The 24,245-nt window shown below is 31.2% G+C and overlaps 1 protein-coding gene across 1 annotated transcript in view; it reads left to right on the forward strand.

Moving 5' to 3' along the window:
• phtm (cytochrome P450 enzyme phantom) overlaps positions 1–24,245 on the forward strand; it is a 242,542-nt gene that overhangs the window by 49,137 nt on the left and 169,160 nt on the right. Inside the window, exon 2 of the mRNA XM_076395665.1 lies at positions 13,049–13,097. The gene's annotated coding sequence lies outside the window, so the exon portion shown is untranslated. The remainder of the gene's footprint in view (positions 1–13,048; positions 13,098–24,245) is intronic.

Genomic DNA, 24,245 nt, shown 5'->3' on the forward strand with positions numbered 1-24,245 from the left:
TTAGTTTTTTGGTCAGTTTATGAAAGTTTAATGAAGATATATTTTATTATATACTGTTCGAGAAATTCTTGTGAATCACCTAAGTAGTTTCGGAGCATTGAACTTATATTAAGTCGTAGAATTATAATACACATAGTCTATCCAAAGAAGTCTTGTACATACGTCATCTAAATTTGAGACGTAACAATGCTGCTGTATCAACTCGTGAGTTTTAGTTCAGTTTGGCTTTAACATACAACAAAATTCCACTGTAAATAAAATAATTATACCCAAATAATATTACCAAATATAAATTATTTTAAAATTATACTAAATCTAATTTATATATTATCGAAGTATTTAAAACTAGAATTAGGTACACAGTTATAATAGTTTGTAGGTTAGGGTTGAGTTTGATTATATTTACATGGAACTCTTTTCCACCTATGACTTAGAGTTCTAGGCGTTTTTTATGTGGTTGTATCCTCTGGAGGCCTAGTCCACCTAATTAACAATTGTATATTCAACTGATATATTTTACTTTAATTGGAGAGCATATTTCCTTTTTACACTTGGTTCTTGTGTCCTTCGGTACAATGTTTCCTTGTAAAGACATTTTGATATGACTTTATTTCTCTTTAGTTTGTTTGTTAATACCTGTATACATATATCTTGATAAAACTAGACTTAATCACTACATTCTCCTTATTGCATTTGCCATATCTGTAAAACAGTATTCTTTTTCTCCTGACATATTTTAACCAAATGCTCATGTATATTCTGAACAATTGTACACATATCTGTGCACATAAATATTCATATTATACTCTACAATAATATTTTCTAGAGTTATTATATATTAATTATATACTTACTTTTATTTGTTTCAACCCTCATCACCCTGTCTTAGAAATTGGCAGCATTGAATCATATCATATTCAGAAAGTTTAATTCAAGTAAATAACTAAGCTATTAATTTCCAATATATCTAATATTTGTTCACAATTCCATCATTTATCAATTTCTTTTTTAATGTGTCTGTTCGAGTTCATCCAAACCGAAGGTGTTATTAACCATTCTTGTTTCCAGTATGAAGTATAACATATCTGAAATTAATTATCAATAAATGTTATGACTGATAAAACCTAATCAATTGTTATTCCAACATTTACTTCTTTCCATTAACTTTTATTATCAAAACACTATTTTTATTAACATTTTGCCATGTGTAACCATTGGGTATATTGGTCCCTTTGTGAAATATCCATGTCTCATCTAAATACATACATAATAAGTCTTCCTTCATTTTGTTATATGCTTTTAAAAATTGTATCCTTTCATGAGCAATATCCGAAATTTCCATTAGACCTTTTCGATACTTTTCAGACTAACAGTTTCCTTTGAAATAATTGTATTAAATTATGTTTGTATTGAAAAACCACTCATTGTTTTTATACATTATATATATTTAATCTCTGATAGAGCTAACATCAAGCTGATATTGATTCGTCAACCCCTTCGTATGAGGACAGTATTTTTTCGATGCATTCAATATTATATTTGTCATTTTTCGATATATTTCAGTGACAGTACTAATATTCAGTGCAGCCGCACACGCTAAACACTAGTTTCAATAAAAATCACATCAAATTAATCTCTAACAGTAAAATGCTCCTGTTCCTGTTCAAAGTTACTGATTAGAGATGCAATCTGTCTTTGGAATTTTTAATCAGAGTAATAATAAACAGTCATTTGAAATTTATCAAAACAGGCATTAAAATAACGCTTGCAAGTTTATAACCTCTTATCACTATAGTTTTTTTTTTGAAGAATTTTGTATACGTTTGACAACTGGACGACTTTAACAGGCTTCGGTTATACATTCGAAATTCTCAGACAGCATTGTGTCTTTTTTTACTAGAATAAAATGAGAAGAAAAGTGTTGTCGGATTCTAAAACGAATTTACAAATTGCGACAGGCAATACATTAAACATCTTAATGACGCATGTCCAAAACTTCTTTGGATAGACTATACAATGTGTTGTCTATAGTGGTTTTGTATCTTCTAATAATTATTGGTTTATATTTATACGTAATGGGTTCGACGCAACGATAAAAAAGCTGAATTGTTCGCACAATACTTAGCTAACATATTTCAACCTAATGATATAGAATCTACCATGTTCTCCTGTTTATTAACCCGATATAGATCTAAATTTAATTTCTCTATTGGAATAGATGACATTTCACCTGGATTATTCAAAGAACTACTTCAGTCTTAAACTGTTTAAGACTGAAGTATGTTCCGGAATGCTTTACGGTTGCCTGACAAACCTGACAAACCTGCAAAATAAGTAGAATCTTGCAGGCCTATTGCTACTACCTGCAATATCAAAGCTATTTGAGAAACTAATATTTAAACGTGTTAAAAATTTTGAATAATACCAAATTTCCAGTTTAGTTTTCTAAATCACTATTCAACAATCGATCAAGTGCACAGAGTAACTGCGGCTATTGAAAACGCGTTTGAGGAAAAGAAATACATCCTTGCAATATTCCTGATTTTGATCGGGTTTTGCATTTGGGATTATTCTGTAAGATGAACAAATTATTACCGCGTAACTATTGTCAATTGCTGGAGTCATATCTTTTCGAAAGAAAATTTAGAGTATCGCACGAAATGGCGTTCCCGACATTTAATACTATTTCGGCTGGAGTTCCAGAAGGTAGCGTTTTAGGACCTTTCCTATATCTGTTCTACACTGCTGGCATTCCAACAACAAAAGAAACACTACTTGTAACCTTTGGTGACGACACAATTATTATGGCAAAAGATATATCTCTGCCTAGGGCCACAGAAAAAGTGCAAGTGACAGTCAACAAAATCTACAAATGGACGTAAGACTGGAAAATTCAAATTAATAGCTCCAAATCTGTCCACGTTAATTTTGCATTGCGGTGAAATAATAAAAGTTTAATTATATCACTCAAGGAATGCCCGATTCCTCAATCAGAATCATCTAAATACCATGGAATTCATCTTGACTGTAGATTAAATTGGAAACATCGCGTTAGACAAAAAGCAAAACATTAGAACCAAAATAAAGCAACTATACTAGTTAGTCGGAAGATAGTCTCAACTTGATCTAAAATCAAAGAGGTTGATCTATAAGACAATTATAAAGCCAATTTGGATATATGGGGTTCAAATATGGGGTTGCACTAAAAATTCAAATCAACTAGTCATATAACGCTGTCAAAGCAAGGCTCTTCGATTGATTACCAATGCCTATCGCTACGTAACCAACGAAGAACTGTACTTTACCTAGAAATCAAATGGATTTGCGAAGTTATCCAAGATATCGCATTGAAACACGAAAGAAGTGCAGGACAGCGCGCAGAATGTCAGGAGATTGAAGCGAACCAAAGCATACGAACTTGTATAAAGTGTATACCTTCACTGTAAACTATACCTATAAGTTATTATAATTTCATTATTAACGAATACAAATTGATGTATTTTCTCGCACTCGTCTTGCTTGTGAATTAATCCAAGTACAAATGAAAAGTAGTAATAAATTAATTGTAAATTAAGATTGTATTAAGCGTATCTAACATATGCGTATCCAATATATAATATGAAGATGTTATAAAAATGTATCTATACGTAAATTGTAGATTTTACCAGTTAAAAAAATTATGTTTTAAATATAAGATGTAGTTAATTTTATTAAATAGAAATAGTAACATTATATTAAAAAAAAGTTCAAATTTAATATTAGGCCTTTATTGATGCTGATTATGCAGAAAGGTAAACGATCAGTTTGAAATGTGGGAACTGCATTTGAAAATTTGTCTCGATTATAAATCGCATTATTAATCGATAATTCCGCGAGTGTTTTGCAAATGCATCGGAGAGCAGAATGCGATAGTTATTGGGGAAAACCCGGCGTATCGACGTCAATGAGTCTACATTCGTGCCGTTCATTAGCATTAGATATGTGTGACCAGCCACTGCCAATATGCGTTTTTCTTTGAATAATTTAATGTTCGCGGTTCAATGCACTTCCTCGTGACTTGTTTGGTGGACAATCTTGTTTGTTGGTTAATTACGGCATATGGAATGTGGAAATAGATATACCTTGCCCTTTTATTGTTGTAATTATGATTTTTTAACTAATTAGGTTATATTGGTGGAAAATCTAAGGGAATATTTTAACATTAGTTTCTGAGAATCATTATTTTCTACTATTTTTAATCAAATTTATAATTTCTAATCTTCATAGTTTTAAGCAATCAAATAGTTAAACAAAATTGGGGAGAGGTGATAAGATGATGAGGTAATTATTATCCTGAAAATATGTTTAGAGTAAAAAAAGAAGTCAGTGTATTTATTTATTTAATTTTAATAGAAGTTGAAATTTGAAATTAATGTTGTCCTAAAGATAATTTCTTTTTAATTAATGTACATTTTTAAATTTCTTCTTAATCTAGGAGAACTATCTGATCTGAGTTTAATCATATTATTAAATTGCTATAATATACTATTAAAACTGCCTTAATCTAGTATATATAGGTTTAATTAAAAATTGCCAGAGAAAATCTACTTGAGTAAGAACTGTTGTTGTTATACAAGACATCGCTATAATTTTAAAAAGGGAAAACAAACGAACAATACCTTCAACATACCTCAGGTTCATCTCTAGACATGGCGCCATGATTTAACTGGTAAAGCATGTCTGGTGAACAGGATATCATATTGAACGACAGTTTAGTACCATATTAATATATGTGATTTGATTATAAAAAGTGAGCTTTAGTTGATTTTTATTCCTTAGTAATATTACAGTTGATAGACGCACATTTTCAGTCAATTATTTATTTAAGCCATTTTCTTAATATTTGTTAATGTTAGAAAGTTCAATATAAAATCTTTCCTTGATTTTTCTATTAGCGCTGCGTAAATTGTATGGCGTTAATATGGAATGTATGGTAATATAAAACGGAACAAACTTTGAGCGGCCCATTAACAAACATATTTTTATTCTTTGAAAGGTACATGTATGTCATTAAGTATGTTAACTGTCTTTAAATCATTCCTACAATCCATTATGAACATATGTTGTTCACGTCCACATCATCTAATTCGGGTCAAAATAAATTGGTAATTATTGTTCTATAGGTGAACGCCATCGGTCCAAACTCTAAAGCGATAAGTGCATCGTTGTGGATACATTATTACCATATGATCCATCGCCACCAAAACAAAATTTAATACTGTAGGATTTATCAGACTGAAGCTGAGATTTTATATTATTGTATTTGACATTTTAAGTGCATGTTTTATTAGCATCCGCATGCTTTCTTTAAGATTATTTACTAATTATTATATGATCCAATCTCATCTTTTCAATCTTAAAATTCCAGGAAACATTGTATGATGAACGATTTATAAATGTTAGTTATTTTAAAAATTGAAATCAGTGTCATGTTTTTGTTTGTTTTATATATTAATGTATATGTTAAATTCTTTCGTCAATATTTAAAATCACATAATAAATAATCGTTCTGATAAATATATGGTACAGATAGCAAGCCCGGGACGATAATACCTGCAGTTTACAGCTTACACACAATATCTGAAAGAGACGATTCTTTACTAAAAATGGGTCCCACACTTATCTGTGGTCGCGACTGAAACTCAAAGCATACACACTGGAGCTTCCAGCTTATTAACCCAAGAGGAAGGCAACTGTTACGAGTAATAGAATAAAATAATTTGAACAAAAAATTGAATCGACTTCAAGAAATAAATAAGGAATTCACTAAAAATTAAAAAATAATCAAGCTTAGATTTTTAACACAGAAACATTTTAAAATAAAATATGTACGGAATAATCGTTGTAATAACTAAGTGAAAATAAACAAAAACCTTATTTAACATATCTATCACACGTATTTTATATTCTACTATATACACACAATTTAGCTTAATACCCACCTAAACCTATTTATCTATTTACAATTATTATTTTAACTACTACCAACTGATCACTTTGAAGTCGATTATTTTTTAATTTGTAGTCAGTTCCTTATTTATTTTTTGAAGTAGGTTCAATTTTTTTGTTAAAACTATTTAGTTTTTGTCTTTTTAATGCTAGATATTTACTCAATAAATTACGCAGTTATTTTATTTAATATTACAATTGATGGGCCAAGTAAAGGTGCAGCCCGTATGAGGGAAAATATGGATAAAGAAACAATGATTGAATATAAGGAGCGCTTCAGGCCCCGGAGTCCACTACCTAACCTAGGTGACTTGACAAATGTTCTAACTAAACTAGAACAACAAAAAATTATTGCACGAATCGGGAACCGAATTCTCGATCTCCAATTGGGAGCTAAACGCTTTAACAATTACACCATGGAAGCAATCGACTATATTAGTTCTATGATGTTTTATATTTCATAGTTAGTGCTTAAAAAGCAAACTGAATGACTTTTGCACTGAACGACTTCCGATTTTCGGTCATATCAGCTCAGCAATAATATTATACACAAATATCTGATTATTTTAAATAAAGTATATGTGAAAACTTTGTACGTGCCTTTGAAATTTGAGCGTTTTCCTCGATTCTCCCCTTCTCTCCGGAAGTGCACCCTTTCGAATAAATAAATAGTTTTGAAAATCGGTTCTCAATTGAAGAAATTGGAAATAGCGAACAAATATTAAAAAAATATAAACAGCCTAACACAGAATCCTTTCCTTTTTTTTCCTCCTCCTTTTTCGAAGTCGGTTAAAAAATGTAGTTTGAATAGTGAATAGCTGTACACCGGTGATATTAAGTGATCCTCTACTGGAGTATATAATACAGAAAACATATACTGAGAAATATGCTAGAGCGTTATTGACACAGAGCTAAAGCTAAATAAAAAAATATCTTTACTGACGGAAATATTGAAAATACCGCCGATGAATTAAATATTATCATCCGTAGAGCCGCTAACAAAGCAACGTCCAAAGCAAAGAAATTCCCCCGGACACATAATGTATACCTTTAAAATATCAAGAACGAACGAAGTAAAAGAAAAAAGAGGATAAAAATTTGGCATAACATTCGATAGAGACAAAACCTTATTTAATAAATATTCGAAATAATTCAAAGAGCCTCATAGAAATGTTCACAAACGACAACCTTCTCCAATTACCTATCAACAAATACCACAGAATTTTTCGCTATGGAAATCTACTAAAACTATAAAGAAACCTAAAGCTGAAATAACTACTATTAGGGACAACATAGAAAGGTAGGCAATATTAAATAACGAGAAAGCCAGTACCTTTCCTCTAAATAATGTACTTCAACCACCCTCGGAGTCTAACCAGGAACACATAGCTGAGGAATATAAAAGAATACCTTAAATCACGTCTAATGTACCTACCGTTAAAGAACGTGTATCCTAAAGAGGTTCCCAAAGAAGTTGAAAATTGTAGAAGTGATAATGGTACCCAAACCAGGCTACCACAGGAAAACAATGGAAAAAAATAATTCTAAACAAAATGAAGGACTACCTAAATAACATAATCCATAGTCACCAATTTGGATTCCGAGAAGGTCATGGAATAATTGAATAAAAATATAGCACTGTAGATGTCATCAGTAGTTGCCTGGAAAATAGGAAAGTGTATTGTTAAAACTAAAAATTAGCTTGATAAGCAACATGAAAATAGATGAAGAATGAATCAACCGTTACATAAATTAATACATACTGAAGCTTTAGCTGAATGGGCAGCAGTCAGTGGAAATTGGCTAAAAAGTCTAAAAATGCAAAAGTTGCCCGACCATATTTTTGAAGGCGCATGGTATCTAATTCATAGATTATCTTGAAAAAGGTAATTTTATAACACTGATTATTACATGTCAATATGAGATCAGTTTGGTGTAAAAAAGATATGATTATGTATAGATATCTATATATTTGCACCATATCACGCGAAGTTAATAAAAAGATGATTAAATTGTATGAATACACTTCGAATTATTTCCCCATCTACTGAAAAATGCAGATCCGACCTTCAGTAATTAATTATTTTTTGGAAGACAATCGAAGCAATGTCTCATATTAATGTGTTATAATAACATGTGTAATGTTTATGATAATTATGGAATAATATAAGAATATGTTTAAGTTAAATAAAATATTAATAAACATTTTTACTTTAAATGTAGGATAGATGATACTTCATGAAAATATTCTTTCGGGTCAGATGAAGGCGCTTTTTCAAATAATATTGTTTCGTGTTATTAACACATTTGTTATATGAGTAAAAGGAAGTATCAACAGGAGTCTTCAATATATTGACTCAAGTGTTTCTATTAGTTTAACTGGTTAGAGAAAATTCGATTTATACAAATGCATTAGGATTTTTTCAATTTCACAAAGATACATTAATTTGCGAATAAAGCAAAAGCTTTTCACTTCTTATCTAAACAATACCAGCCACTGCAGCATTAATTCTTTATAATAAGTCATGTTAAAATAATTCTGGCTGCCATTTCGAACTGTTTCAGTATTATAGTTTTATTGATTGACAAGAAGAACAGGTCCTTTCTGTGGCGTTTTCTGACTGGAATTGAAAATTATATCTATTACAACAATCCCTAGCACCAGTTAAGGGTCAACCCAGGAGAGTCATTTACATCGATATCGAATATGCAATCACCGAAATATGCATGTTCATAAAGCATTGCTACGACTATGGTGGGATTATCTCGGCTGTACTATTACAACTCGAATAAGAAGTTCTGCTTCACCATCCAGACATAACGCCTTTTGATTACCACTTGTACAGATCGACACATCATAGCTTGGCTGACACACGGTTTCGAAATATTGAAGAAATGCGATTGATTTTTAAATCGCTACCAAACCAATATCGTTCTTTCGACATGGTATCGACATATCTAACACTCAAAGGATATATGTTAAACTTTCATCTCATTCCAGCTATTAATTTACAGTGGTTTCAATTAAATTGTTTTGTTATTTTAAATATAGTATCGAGTTTTGATTGGACATTGTTTTTTTGATAATGAAAATAATACTTATGACAAATAGCGATTTAGAAAGAGCCTGGGCAACCACAGTCGATAGTTGTTCTAGACAGTATAATAAACTGTACAAAATTATTTAAAGTGAAATATTTTGATAAATAATATCAAGCAATGACAGATAATATACTATCCGATAAATAATAATAGCCGAATTCAATGGGCACCCAATGATATTTTCTAATGCTCAAATCTAATTTGACCAATGTGCAATTTTGTAGTAACATTTAACAGAATATGATTAAATCATTAGGAACACTTTTTAAGATGTATATTTATTGTTAACAGCATTGCCGAGGAATTGATTTTGAATGTTGGAATTGTTTCAACACTCACACGCTGGAGTAATCCAATTCATCCTTGGTTCATTATTTTACTCAACACTTAACTCTCATATTAACTAACAATATAAAAGGGAGTTAGAAAGAGTTATTGGAACATGTTGTATTCTGTCTAATACGAAAAAATGATAGCGATGAAAAGCGTATTGGACATTAAAAATATTTAAATGAGTAAAGATTTTGAGAAATGAGAATCATAAAGTACTAATGCTATAGTATTTTATTAAGCAAATTGTTGCACGAACCTTAACAAGGTGCCACACGCAAAGTAGAACCCGTACGAGAGCGACGATTAGTTAATGCGTGATATGATTATTTAATGTTCTTTATGCTACTGTTTTTGAGATAATTAATTAAACATTTAATGTGAATAATAATTGTTAGTTAATTTTGTTTAATATTATTTATAGCTTGGTGACACACAATAAAAAGTAAGGCCAAGTGACAGAAATTTGTCATCAGTATCGTTACAAACTACAATATGTTTATTAAGTATACGTGTATAACGTAAAATTATCCATTCCTATTAATCAAAATTATATAGATTTTATGCTAGTTTGCTTGTGGTAATTAAGTTAAATACTTAAATATTATGTCTAAAAATTGTTATGTAATTTTGGTAAATATTGTTTCTAAGTAAGTTAAATAACATATAATAAATAGTAAGGCCAAGTGATTTTGGAGGCAGTATGGATACAAATTATAAAATGTATAATAAGTTTTAACATAAAATATACCATTTAAGCAACATAAATCATTCGAAAATATATAGTTCTTATCTTATAATATATTATTAAAATATTATAACTTATAACAACTTAATAAAGAAGACATCAATAATCTGTAAAAGTATAATCGGTAATACCAGTTGTAAAAGGCACTTATTGCTTTTAATATTAATACAAACTTTAATGTAGTTCATGTTCTTGTTTATTATTTATTGTTTAAAAATAGTGTTCGGTCAGTAACTGTACGTATTTTTTCTATTAAATTAATTGATTATTTTTGACACGCCTTTCCTTTTGGAAGGTAAAAAAACTATATCAATTACACCGTGCCAGTTTGGGCGTTACGGACTACTAGTAATTTTGGGACCTTAATTTGCAAATAAAATCTTCTCTTACTTTAATAAATTTTAACGGGTTTATGAGGTTTTTGATAAGAGGCGTACTGCAATATTCAAAAGCCTTATAACTATCTTGTTAGAAAAATTGACTGAGAACTAATTACCTATATTTAGTACAAAAAAATTATAAAAAAGTGTATAAAAATTATTGGAACTATTTTTAATAATTTACATGTTTAAGGTATTTTTGTTTTAATTTTAAAAAATATTGAACTCATGAACCAATCAAATTGTTTGCAGGAAAATTTACACAACCATATGAAAAAATTGTGTTAAAAATGTTGTTAAGATGGAGATTTTAACAACGATGATAAAAATCTTGCAGGAATGAAGGCTCATAAGCTATGAAGATATCGATGGCTTGATATGGTCCAAAATAAGGAGTTAGGGTTCCATACGACTTCGGATATCGTCTTTTTACATGATAGCTATTGTTTTTTATTCGACGCATTTTTTTTCGGGGGTTGAAATATGGAAATTTTAATGGATTAAATCGATTTCTATAGGAAAGAAGCTAACATTGGGTAATTGGTTGGTCAAGTTCAAAATAATCTACTGTAAACTGTTCTAGCTAAATCAACGTTATCTATAACACTTGATGCAACTGAGCTAGCTTTGACGCAATTTATCAAAAGACATCAGTTGTTAAAGAAACCACACCCACAGTATTTAGCAGATATTGTTCTTTCTATCTAAAACTTGTTTCAATTTTGAGCCGGCTCAAAAGACAAGGGATTTCTTCAAGGTCCGCATGTTGCCTTAAAAAGGGGAATGAAGTATGTTGTGTCAACTTTTCTGAAAAATGTTTCAAAGAATCACTCAAAATCTATTCAAACATTATATGTATATATTATAATGTTGTATATATACATCTTAATAATCTCGGTAGCATCTTAAAGATATATTTAGATAGGTTACACTTACTAGTTAAAATTCAAAGAAATTCTAAATTCATTAAAATATTTGATTTTGATTTGATACCATTTAATTTAACAAAAAATCTTTTACGGCTTATTTCATTTAAATTAGTCTATTTTAATATTTTCAGAAATTTAAAAAGTATATAAATTAATAACATATTTTCAATTGCATGAAATTATTTTGAAGTAATAACTTATTGAATGTATCAAAAGCATGGACATGTTTTTTACACCTTTAGCCATATGTTACTTGTCGTACCTGTTTTATCTCATTTATTTCAATTTATTGGATATAGTTCGTCCATATTTTGGCCAATGATATAGAACTTATCAAAAGAGTAGATTCAGCGTTCTATTGAAGTACAAAAATAGCTGAAAAAAATATTCGATTATTCAGTCAGAAATATATTCAGTTCTCTACATAAAATAACACTTTTTCCCTTTATTGTATACGGATGCTAATCATGGATGGAATGCTTGAAATAGCCTTTATATTTTTCTTCATTTTTGTTTGGTTTGATGAAATCTGCTGCTGAAGCCTGTCGAACGCATTTAGATATTTATGTTTCGTCGGTTTTGATTTCGACAATTTCAAAGTGGCGATTTTGATGTTAATGACAAAGAACGGTGTGGAGGACTAAAAATGTTCAACGGAAATGATTTGCAAGACTTATTGGATGGAAACCTAGATTAAACTCCTTTACTTTCATACAGTTTAGTAGTTGATGAATCAAGTGTTTCAGATGTTTACATTCAATGGGAATTTATTAAGAACAGTTTTCTGTGGCGTATTGTGACATGACAGGAGTTTAGTGTCTTACGAGCTGCTACAACCAAATAAAACTGTTACTATAAATGTTATATCGATGTCAATTTAACTAAATTAACGACGTATTGCTGCGACAAAGATCAGAATAAGAGGCTAGCAGCCGCGAAGTCATCTTGCTTGACAACGCTCAGCCACACGTTGCTAGAGTTCTAGAGCTAGTTGTAGAGTTCTGAAGGATACATTTTGATTTCAGCATATTCACCAAACTAGCGCTTTCTGACTAAAATTTATGCAGATCGATGCAGAATAGTTTCAATAGCACACGGTTTCAAAATGCTAAAATATGTGTGAAAATTGATCGATAATTGGATCTCTACCAAAACAACATTATTCAGTCGATATGGTATTGCTATGTTGCGAGAAAGGAGCAAAATTAAAGAAAATATTTTCAATAAAATTTAAAGTGAAAACAATGATCAAAATACATACAAGTACTTAATATGTCTTAGCCTCATTTATATTGGTGTTAGTATGGATATATTTGAATGTTTAAACTATGACTGACTAAGTCATCAGGTACTGATTATGTTCGACCGATATTCTATAGGAAGTTAATCTTGGATTGGCAAGTGTAAACAAATGAGCGCAATATATTTTTTGGTAATTGGGGAACTATTTCTTTATGGTGGTTTCGATATGAGCTATATTTAAGGTATTAATTAGACGTTTGTTTTTTTCGTAATTATATTGTTATAAATAAAACAATTGTATATATTATAACACTCTAAATTTGTTTTAGGCCCCCCACAGAACAAAGTATCTTTACCATTGTTGAAATAGTATTACAAGTAAGTATTACTATGTGAACTAGGTGCAAGTTATATTTATTACAAATTAAACCTTTAATACTATTCGCTTATTTCCTATTAACTTTAGTCAACTAGTGTTACCTATTAACTGAGTTATGTGTTCCGATCCAAAAAGTCCGCGCGTTACTCAATACCCCATGGTTTATAATGAACCTCGATTCAGGCATTCCGTTCTTCAAAACTTTCACGAACATTCTCAGTGTGATGTTCTCCCTAGGTACCTTAGAGCACGATAACAATCTGATCATATCCCTACCCATCTACAAATCACGGTAGCTAAACCAACTACGACAATTCCAGTCGTAACCCAGGGTCTCTGTCGCCCGCAAAATACTTCTCTATTCTGAACCGGAAGTGAAATCAGCAAAATACCATTTGGTACTGGCTGGTCTATCTGGAATAAGAAAAAAAACCTTCTCGCTCTCTTTTCTTTTTCCTCCACCCCTTGTAAGAGTGCCACTTCCATGGCGCTTTCGTACTTCCTTTATCTAACTTAATATCCTGTCAATTATCCCGTTGACTACATGTATCAGTGATTTCGGTTCCTGTGCAAATTCCTTCCACAAAATAGTAGTGAGTGTTCGGACAAACAGTCGCATCAACAGCCACATATTACGATAAGACGGGCATTCCTACACTAATAATATTGTACATTAAAAAGCATTACATTAAGCGCTATGTTTTTGAAACATAATTTTTAAATTATTTATTCCAGTTTCAAGTAACATATTTATTTATACATTATTGCAAACTCGCCATACGTTTAATTATGAAATTAAGGATCACTAATAGTGGGATCTACATTTAACATTGTTTGAATTACATTATTTAAACCGTCAAAAATATTTATTTGGTAAATCAACTGTAAATTGTCAATCACTCGAATAAATCATAAATAATCCCGTTAGTTTCTATCACTTCACTACGTGCCCATCCTGAATTCTCACATCAGAAGTGAGATTCGGGATTGTTATTCGAATGGTAATTGTAAAAGTAAAAAAATTTTAAGAAATGAGTTGAGCGTCAGAAAATTAGGAAAAATGGAAAATAAAAGACTGCAAAATTAATCAACCAATGATTAAAAGAAATAACTTAAAGAAATAACATTGTTAGAAGAGACCGTCGAGTATCTCTGTCAGGGTTTTATAGGTCCAGCTCCATCGTTGGCTCCTTGATTGAAGGCGGGACTTGGGTGTTTTCTTTTTTAGTGTTGGGAATTACATATCTCTGTAAAATCATTTTGTCTCCTGGGGAATACCATACCTTTTGCAAAGACCAATTTAGATTGTTGTTATCGCTAATTGTTCTGATACAGGATGGATGTTCCCATTTACATTTCGGTACTATTCTACTGCCATCGTTTTCATCAACTGTTCAGATTTATTTAGTTCTCTATTTCGCGCTTATTCACTCAGTTTATAGTTCCTCCCTGTGATGGCTTGTTTGGGTTATGTACATTACATTTAGCTGGGATTCATCTTCTCTTTTCATCTCAGGGTTAATGATTCTTGCCATACTATACTATAATATAACATATTTTTCATGTTATATTTAAATTTCATAATATTTAAGTTTTTTTTCAAATTGATATTAAAGGATTAAGAATTATTTTATATTGGAAGGCACAGCTTGGAAACCTATTGAATATTAATATTCGTGCTTTCTCAAAACCAGTGACAGCATCGTTTGTTGTCAATAATGAAATGATTAATCGTATCAATGAATATCTGTAAAATGTCATTTACTGTTTTGGATGGGGATTTAATATGTGAAAACCCTAAATGAATAATATTAAGGATTAAAATTATTTTATATTGGAAGGCACGGCTTGGATTTCTATTGAATATTTTTATTCGTGCTTTCTCAAAACCAGTGACAGCATCGTTTGTTGTCAATAATAAAATGATTAATCGTATCAATGAATATCTGTAAAGTGTTATTTAATGTTATGGATGGGGATTTAATATGTGAAAACCGTAAATGAATAACACCTCTTTTGATCTCAGGTTTAATGATTCCTGCCATACTAGTACAACGTACAGCATACATATCATTAAACTTTATTTTTCATATTATATTTAAGTAACACGATATTTGAATTCATCTTTTTCAAAATAATATTAGGGATTAAAATTATTTTATATTGGAAGGCCCCGTTTTGAAACCTATTGAATATTGATATCTGTGCTTTCTCGAAACCAGTGACAGCATTGCTTGTTGTCAATAATAAAATTACAATTAATTAATTACAATGAATTATTTACATTTTGTAAAATATCATTTAATTTCATCTATGGAAATTTAATATGTGAAAACCGTAAATGGGTAGCACTTTGGCGTTCAACTTAACCATAGTGTTGAAAATAAAGTGTGAAATATAACAGGTTGTATTTTTGATAGTAAAATGCACGCCGCTGTCTTAAACCAAAAAAAAAAGAAAAAAATTATATCAATTGCGGTATGTTTACTTCGGGGGTTCGTCGACCCCACCAATCTTCACCTAAATCTGGGGTTCCGGTCAACGATCGATGACTCTCAAAAGTTCAAACTACATACTGGTCGATCTGCCTTTATAACGCACTGGCCTAGAATGGCTCACGTACACCGAAAGCCTACCGAAAATCAATTTCGCTACGCATTGGTAAATTTTTTGGTTGTTGGAACGACGCCGACCTGTCGATATAGCGGTACCAACACTAAGGAATATTTGGCTAAATTACCGCTGCTAAAATTGCTTCCATTTCACATCAAGCCATTGCGAAAGTGACTGGACTCTTTCCTAAGCCTCTTCTCTTCACATCAAATTCATCATGAACGCGGACATTAGAAATATGGTTGATGGTTATACTTGATTGCATTTACCGATTTATATAGCTACTGAATAACAATCATTCACCTTTTCTAATATAAATTTTGTAGATAGAGTAATTGTCTTTTCGTGAAAAATATATTAAATGCAATACATTAACATTTTGAGATAGGTGTTTTTGTACATAGGAAATGCAAATTAATTTTACTATTTATCCAGCCATTTCGTAAATTATTCACTCTTTCTTAAGCCTATTTGTATGTTTTCTTTTCAGGTTAAATTCATCATGAACGCAGACTTTAGAAATACGGTTTATTAATATATTGTAAAAACAATTGGACTCTGTATATCTGTTACATTTTTATTCCATATTGAAGAAACTTGATTAAATACATTTTAGATAATACAACATAACGAATAAGATATATTTTAAAAAATGGTATAGTTAAAACCTTTTATAAAGTACAATTTTTTTTATAACATCTTTATTAGATACGCTTAGTACAATCTTAATTTACAATTAATTTATTACTACTTTTCCTATGTACTTGGATTAATTAACAAGCAAGACGAGTGCGGGAAAATACATCAGTATGTATTCCTCAATTATAAAATTATAATCCTTTATTAATTATTAACTTATAGCTATAGTTTACACTAATAGTACACACTAAATGTTCACACAAGTTCGTATGGTTTTGTTCGTTTCAATCTCCTGACATCTTGCGCGCTGTCCAGCAGTTGTATTGCTTCCAGTATGAGTTAGTAATCTTCTTTCGTCTTTCAAAGCGAAATCCTGCACAACTTCGCAAATCCATTTAATTTCCAGGTCATCGTGCAGTTCTTAATTGGTTACATAGCGATAGGCATTGGTAATCAATCGAAGAACCTTATTTTGATAGCGCTGTATGACTAACTGATTTGAATTTTTAGTGCAACCTCATATTTGCACCCCATAGGTCCAAATTGGCTTTATAATTGTATTATAGATCAACCTCTTTAATTTTAGATCAATTTGGGAGTATCTTCCGACTAACCAGTATAGTTGTTTTATTTTGGTTCTAATGTGTTTTGCTTTTTGTCTAACGTGCTGCTTCCAATTTAATTTACCGTCAAGATGGATTACAAGGTATTTTGCTGATTCTGCTTGAGGAATCGGGCATTCATTGAGTGATATAATTAAGTTTTTATTATTTCGCCTTAATGCAAAATTAACGTGGACAGATTTAGAGCTATTAAGTTGAATTTTCCAATCTTTCGTCCATTTGTATATTTTGTTGACTGCCACTTGCACTTTTTCTATTGCCCTAGGCAGAGATATATCTTTTGCCATAATAACTGTGTCGTCAGAAAAGGTTCCAAGAAGTGTTTCTTTTGTTGTTGGAATGTCAGCAGTGTAGAGCAGATACAGGACTGGTCCTAAGACGCTACCTTGTGTAACTCCATCCGAACGCTCCTTCAATAGCCGCAGTTACTCTGTGCACTTGATCGATTGTTGAATGATGATTTCGAAAACCAAACTGGAAATCTGGTATTGTTACCAAATGTTTAACACGTTTAAATATCAGTTTCTTAAATAGCTTTGATATTGCAGGTAGTAACGAAATAGGCCTGTAAGCCAATTTTAAAGCATTCCGGGACATGCTTCAGCCTTAAACAGGCATTAAATATATATGTCAACATGATGATTGCTTTTCGTGGCAGTTCTTTCAATAATGCAGGTGAAATGTCATCTATACCAGGTGCCTCTTTAGGATTGAGGTTATCAATTTCAATGGCAACTTCCAGTGGAGAAATTAGATTTAGATCTAATTATGGGTTGATAAATAGGAGATGTATCCATGGTACATTCTATATCATTAGGTCGATAAATATTAGCTAAGTATTGTGCGAACAATTCAGCTTTTTCATTGTCACATCGCATCCATTCATTTCGATCATTTTTAATTGGCGGTACTCGAAAAATTGGTCTTTTAAATCTTCGAGTTGCTTTCCATAGCGAATAATCTTTGTCTGCTTGTGGGCTTAATTCACTTAAATACTTTTGAAAGCAATTCTGTTTATATTCTTTGATCTTTTGAATCATCTGATTACAAATTCTATTAAATGTAGTTTTGTCAGCAGCATTTCTGGTTCTGTGCCATATTCTTCTAGCTTTTCGCCTTTCTTTTATCATTTCTCTAATTTCGAGCGGGTAAAGTACTTCATATTCTGATTTCTCTCTTGCTATTGGGGTAGCATCTTTTGCAGCTGACCGAATTTGTTCAGTTATATGTTTGGTTTGTTGCTCAAGATTATCTATAGTTTTAAGTCTTACTTTTAAACTGATTTGTTCCTGCAGTATTAATCCGAATATGTTCCAGTCAGTATATTTGTTGGTAAGATTAGGCTTCTTTGCTTTTAGATCGCACAAGCTTTCTGTACTAATTTGATTTAATAAGAAGCCTTTTGTAATGTAGAAATCCCTCAGGTCTGGGACTTTATTACTGTCTGTGGACCAGTAAGTGGGTTCGCGCCCTGAATGATAATTACAATTTGTAAGGTTAATGGCTTTGAGTAATTCGTTTCCTTTTCCAGGTGTTATTATTCGTGAACCCCAAGCTGTATGTTTAACATTAAAGTCTCCACCAATAATAAACCGTGGGCCTAATTTTGAAAAGATATCTTTATATTGTTGTTGTGTCATTTTATGTCTTGTTGGACAATATATAGCCCCAATATTTATTTCAGCCCCATTTTTTTCGATACTAATTATAGTAGCTTGTATTTCTTCATTTTTAATCTCTCCTTGTTCGAAATGTTGTATATTTTGTTTAATTATTAAAGCTGTTCCGCCTCGAGCCCGTTCACTGGGGTGTAGTGTCCAGTAAGCATCATAACCCCGTATTTTAATGTAGTTTTTTTAGAAAAATGTGTTTCTGATATGAAAGCTATATCTATGTTATTTGTTTTTAAGAATAATTCTAGTTCCCGGACTCTTTGATTTAGTCCGTTTGCGTTCCAAGTTATAATTCTTAAAAACGAATTACTCATTTTGGTTTCTCTTTAGCTTGTTTTGGGTAGTTTTCTCCAATCCGGATTTCTCCAATTTTTCCACCCTGTCTGCTAACTGACTGAATTTCTGTCTCATTTCAGTCTGGAATTCTTTGAGCAATTTCATCAGGTCGACGATAGTTGGCTCGTTGGCCGCAGCTTTCTGCAGTTTCGTATCAATTTGTTTATCATTTGATATTTTGGTGTCTATATTTTTGATCGATGGTCTTACGGTTCCACGGGTTTTTTTATTTTCAACTATAGATGTTGTTTCAGAGTTTTTGGCTTTGTCAGTTTGTCTTAAGCGTTGTTCTGCTGTAATTTTCTTTGGCTGGAGTTATTTATTTTTTTTGATATACTGCACATCCTTTATAATTGGCAGGGTGACCTTTTTCATTGCACAACACGCATGTCGCTACACTATTGCGTTGTTTTCTGCACTGAGTTGTGTGATGTTTACCGGCACATTTCACACATCTTGGTTCCCTACTGCAAAAATCTGCTGCTTTTATTTTATCCTATAGTCTAGTAAATAATTTATGTCGTATATATTTTTATTATTTTCGTTTTGTGTCATGTTTACGTAGAACAACGGAAAAGTTTTAATTTGTTTTTCGCCATTTACATTAGTTGTCTTTTTCGCTATAGGAGTGACGGTCACTACTTCGTGCCCGCAAGCCCGTAATTCCGATTTAATATCGTCCTGATTTGTTGTGGACGGTAATCCCCTAATGACTACTCTATACCACTTATCACTATAAAGTACAAATAGCAATATAAATATGATTATACATATTTTGTTAACAACAATTCTTAATTTTTGTTTTTGTTTATTCTTTCATCATAGTGTTTATGATTTAGGGTATATGTAATAACAAAATATTTTCCACTTTATATTTTCAATGTATAATAGATAGTAATTATATTACTGAGTAAATAATTTATGTAAATAAGTTTATATATGTCTCTCTCATGTTGGTTGGATGGAGGAATTAATGACAACTTCTTACGTTTATTGTCATTTGCCTTATTAAATAACTTTGTGGTGGGTAATAGTCTATTCAAATACACTCCGTAGCACTAACAACTAAACAAAACAGAACAATTTTATGATCCGGAAGTTCTACGGATTGCACAATGTATGAAACATGTAATTTTTAAATAAAACATATTTATATTTTATATTTTTTAAAATTATTTTATTTTAACGTCGTTCATATTTATGTAGAACTTATGAATTATTTTTGATGATAATATAATTTTGGTGCAGCTGAAACATCCGGTGTACAAGCATCAAATTTGATGGATTTGATGATTGGTCTATTATCGATCATTATCTATTAGTTTTTAGGTTTATATTTTTTATATTACAGATTTTTAAAAAAATTGTGTATTTCTAATATTCAGTAGCGGATATTTTTAATTGATTTGTACATTTAGCAAACTCACGTAGTATATACGTGACCGTCAACAGGTAAAAAGGAAAAACTGACATTAAATTGATAAAGAATAGTTGAAAACATGAAAAAAATTCACTGTTACTACTAACTGTTACTCCTGTCAAAGCAAAATTAGCTTTTTATTGTATGAAATTGTATCATACCTCTCATAGTTATTCCTTATATAACTATTTTAATTTTAAACACTATTTAGACTCCATGTCAGAATGGTTTTCGTTTAACAATTATGAAATTGTCATGATGTGTATTTTATACATATTCGATCTAATTGTTTACATGTCGGAACTCCATTATATGCATCCATGTTAACTAATCATTGAGTTCATATTTGATCGATTTGGTAGTGGCTGAGGCGAAGAAATAGTCCTACAGATGCAATCGTATGGCATGTTTTTAATTTGTCTTTATGATTGTTTTTAATTGTGGACAATTTAATTTTCGATATGTGAATCATACTTACGGCTTGAGAAAAATATCGTGGTGGAAATCTGGAGAAGCTTTTTAAATGTTTATAAAACATACATTGAAATAAAAAAAATGTGATGGTAAGTATTTGATGGGTTTGGGGAAGAATTTTTGAGTTGCTGGAATCTGGTCAAACTATTCTTTCGACTTTCTACGACTTTTCTGGCAAGAACTAATGCGATTCAAATACGCTGTTAAAAAAAGTGATCAAAACTGATCAGTGGCAAAGGCGTTGTATTCCATCAAGATAAGCTCACATATATACATTTTTTAGTTACATGGTTGATCAGCTGATAAATTCCTTCCAGGGCAGTAACTGTTCTAGCAATGATTTGATGTGGTAATCATTGGTCAGTAATGCATTTTTGAAAAGGGATCTGATGAATTCCCGAAAAGTTGGAGTATCAGTTTCCCGATGTATTTATGTATTGCTCAAAGATTAACTGACCTAAAAGTATTTTTAACAGTTCCGGCCTGATGTATCTGGCCCAGATATTTGATCCGTATAAATATACTGATCTAATTAGTGACTTATAAAATAGAATTTTGATTGGTGGAGGCATTTTGCTTTTTCTACATGCAAGAGGGTAAAGGACGGATGCGATTTCTTAGCCTTTGGTGATTGCCTTGTTTTTTTTTGCGTAGACTACATGAACCTATTGTTGAAATGGTGGTCGAATAACAGGCTTGATATGTAGTCTTTAGATTTTTAACCATTTGATGACGGCCGCCTAAATCTGTAGTTTTCTCTGAGTGACGTCTATGGAACTTGCATTAACGAAGGAAGCCGTATCGTCCACATATTGCGCTGTTTTTAGACTGGAGAGTATTTTTCCAATCTTGATTTGAAACGATGTGTCTTCCAAAAATGGTCGCAGAAGAATGACCAGGTCATCAAGGCTCACATACATAAATTTCAAGTTTTGATTATTTATCGTATAGCCCGGATCTGACCAGAGATCTTAGATGTTCTATAGTGATTGATCTACGTTGAATTATGGTTTTACAAAAAGGGCGGACAAAGATTATGGATCAACACGTTACATATATCATAGATTACTGGTCTATATTTACGTGAGTAAATTCTCTATGAAAAAACGTGAGAAAAAAACGAAATTTCTTTTCCTCCACATACATACTTTGTATTTAGAAAGTAGGTTTAAAAAGGGAACTGTTATTTCATTGTTCGGTTTTTTGAATAACTATTGTATTTATAATACGTGCATTTTAATAATAATATTTATTTTTTTCTGATCAGTCACGCATGATCTCTTACAACAGTAATCGATCAACAACAGAAGAAACAATATTAATGCAAATTTCTTGCGATGTCATTTTTATTATCTACCTATAATCTTTAATATATAATTTTGCGTCTGATAGATATTATAATAGAAATGCGGTGTGATGTTTAATATTTAGTCTGAAAATTTTTTTCTTAATTTTTTGTCATTAATTAATTGCATTATACCTTTTTGTTAGCAACTTATATTTATATTTTCAAAATTGTACCATATTTGTGTTCCACTAATCATTACTAATATCTAAGTCTCAGCTAAATAGACGCAACATTTTTGGATAACTATTAACACTAATTATGTGAGAATGAATAACATCATTGTGACAAGGAAAGTAAATATCTCTTGTTTTGTTTCATATAGCGATGGACGCCATAAAGCTGTCACGTTTCACGCATAGTGATGAAACGATGCATAACATCTTTTTAATTATTTTCAAGTTGCAATAGATTGTGTTTTTGGCCCATTTTTAGTGAATTGGGCATTCATTCGACGGAGTCTACTGTGCATTTAAAATATTGAAATTAAATATTATATATATATTATAAAATTCTGGTTAGATTCTGATTAAATATGGGTTGCTAAAATTACGTTGAATGTGTATCTATTTCACTGTAAATTATATTTCAGCATGTTTTTTGATCATGGATATCTATTGGTGAAAATTTCAAGTGTCAGTGTAATAACCTAATAACATAACTCAATTAACTTCCAGATAGCTTGGCACTTGATTCATTAACTGTTTCTAGAACGTTACACTCAATGGGAAAGAGTAGAAGTCGAAGAGGGATGAGAAGGAACAATGGCTACCACATGAGTCGATTGAAAGTGCTATTTTGAACCGTTTCGATATTGGTTTTACTACTTGTCAGGCGTGTTATGACTGATGACGAAAAGGGACTATTATAACAATCTTGAGAGAACCATCTACATCGACACCGAAGCGGTATATTCATGACCACAAGATTTTGCTGTGATATCTATGTATAGCATATATCCTCTTGATGATAGAGTTACAAACGACGTTACAAAAATTGCGAAGGATATTGCAGCTGGAATGGGAAGTACTCAACAGATACTACGCCTTCCTTGCCACTTATTCGGATTCGTTTATCATGACTTGGTGGGCACATGGTTCCTAAATGCTGAAAAAAAAAGGCAAAAATGGCGTTCATCGCAATATTGACAGAAAAATGCGAAAAGGTGTGTAAAATATATTCAATCATTTTGATTAATATATTGCAACAATCTTAATGAAAGCCTTTTTGAAAAATGATCAGAATACATACAAGCATATATATATAACAGTTAGTATATATGTAGTTGGGTAACACAAAAAACAATGTGAATGCTAATTTATATTGCGACATAAAGTTTTTTTTGGCTATCAAGTACCATCATTGCGGTACCATTTTTATACGGCTAGCAACAATCTCTAAAATAAATAATATGAATGGGAAAGTCATAGCCAAGGCTATAGGTCACTGACCTGCTTTAACAGTACTCAACGTAAACACAACTGTAATCGTAGTAGGCTCGATGTTCCCCACTTTCAGCAGACTGGGGGACACGCCTTTTTAACTGCCAATTTGATCGGTTGTGAGTGGTATGAAAAACGTCGAGATTCCGACGGCCGGTAAGAGCAGAACCTGATCCAGTGGTAATCTGTCCGACGTTCGCGTTTATTTTTGAAGATGCCATTAAGCTGTCTATAATTATGATATACTTATCATGTAGATGTCGATTGTTCTTATACATTTGTGTTTGATGTCATCAGGTTAATTGACGTATACTTGTAATTAAGATGTTTATGAATAAACATGTTGTACCTTTTTTATATTCAATTTAGATCATTCGTTATTTTCGGTCACTAACATTAATGCGTTAAAGGCAATTCAACTGTCTAATGATATTGACAGGTTTTTCATCAATTGAGGTCGTTTATTTCAAAGGCTAAATATTAGATTTTAAATTTTAAATTTTATTATAATTTACTATATTTTAAATTTTTTTACTAACTTACGATGAGGATCATTGTCATAGAGACCATCCCAAAGGGCCT

Source organism: Rhynchophorus ferrugineus, unplaced genomic scaffold (genome assembly GCF_030347505.1).
Source record: "Rhynchophorus ferrugineus isolate W39M unplaced genomic scaffold, kcgeb_rfMv2 rfM2, whole genome shotgun sequence".
Taxonomy (NCBI): Eukaryota; Metazoa; Arthropoda; class Insecta; order Coleoptera; family Curculionidae; genus Rhynchophorus; species Rhynchophorus ferrugineus.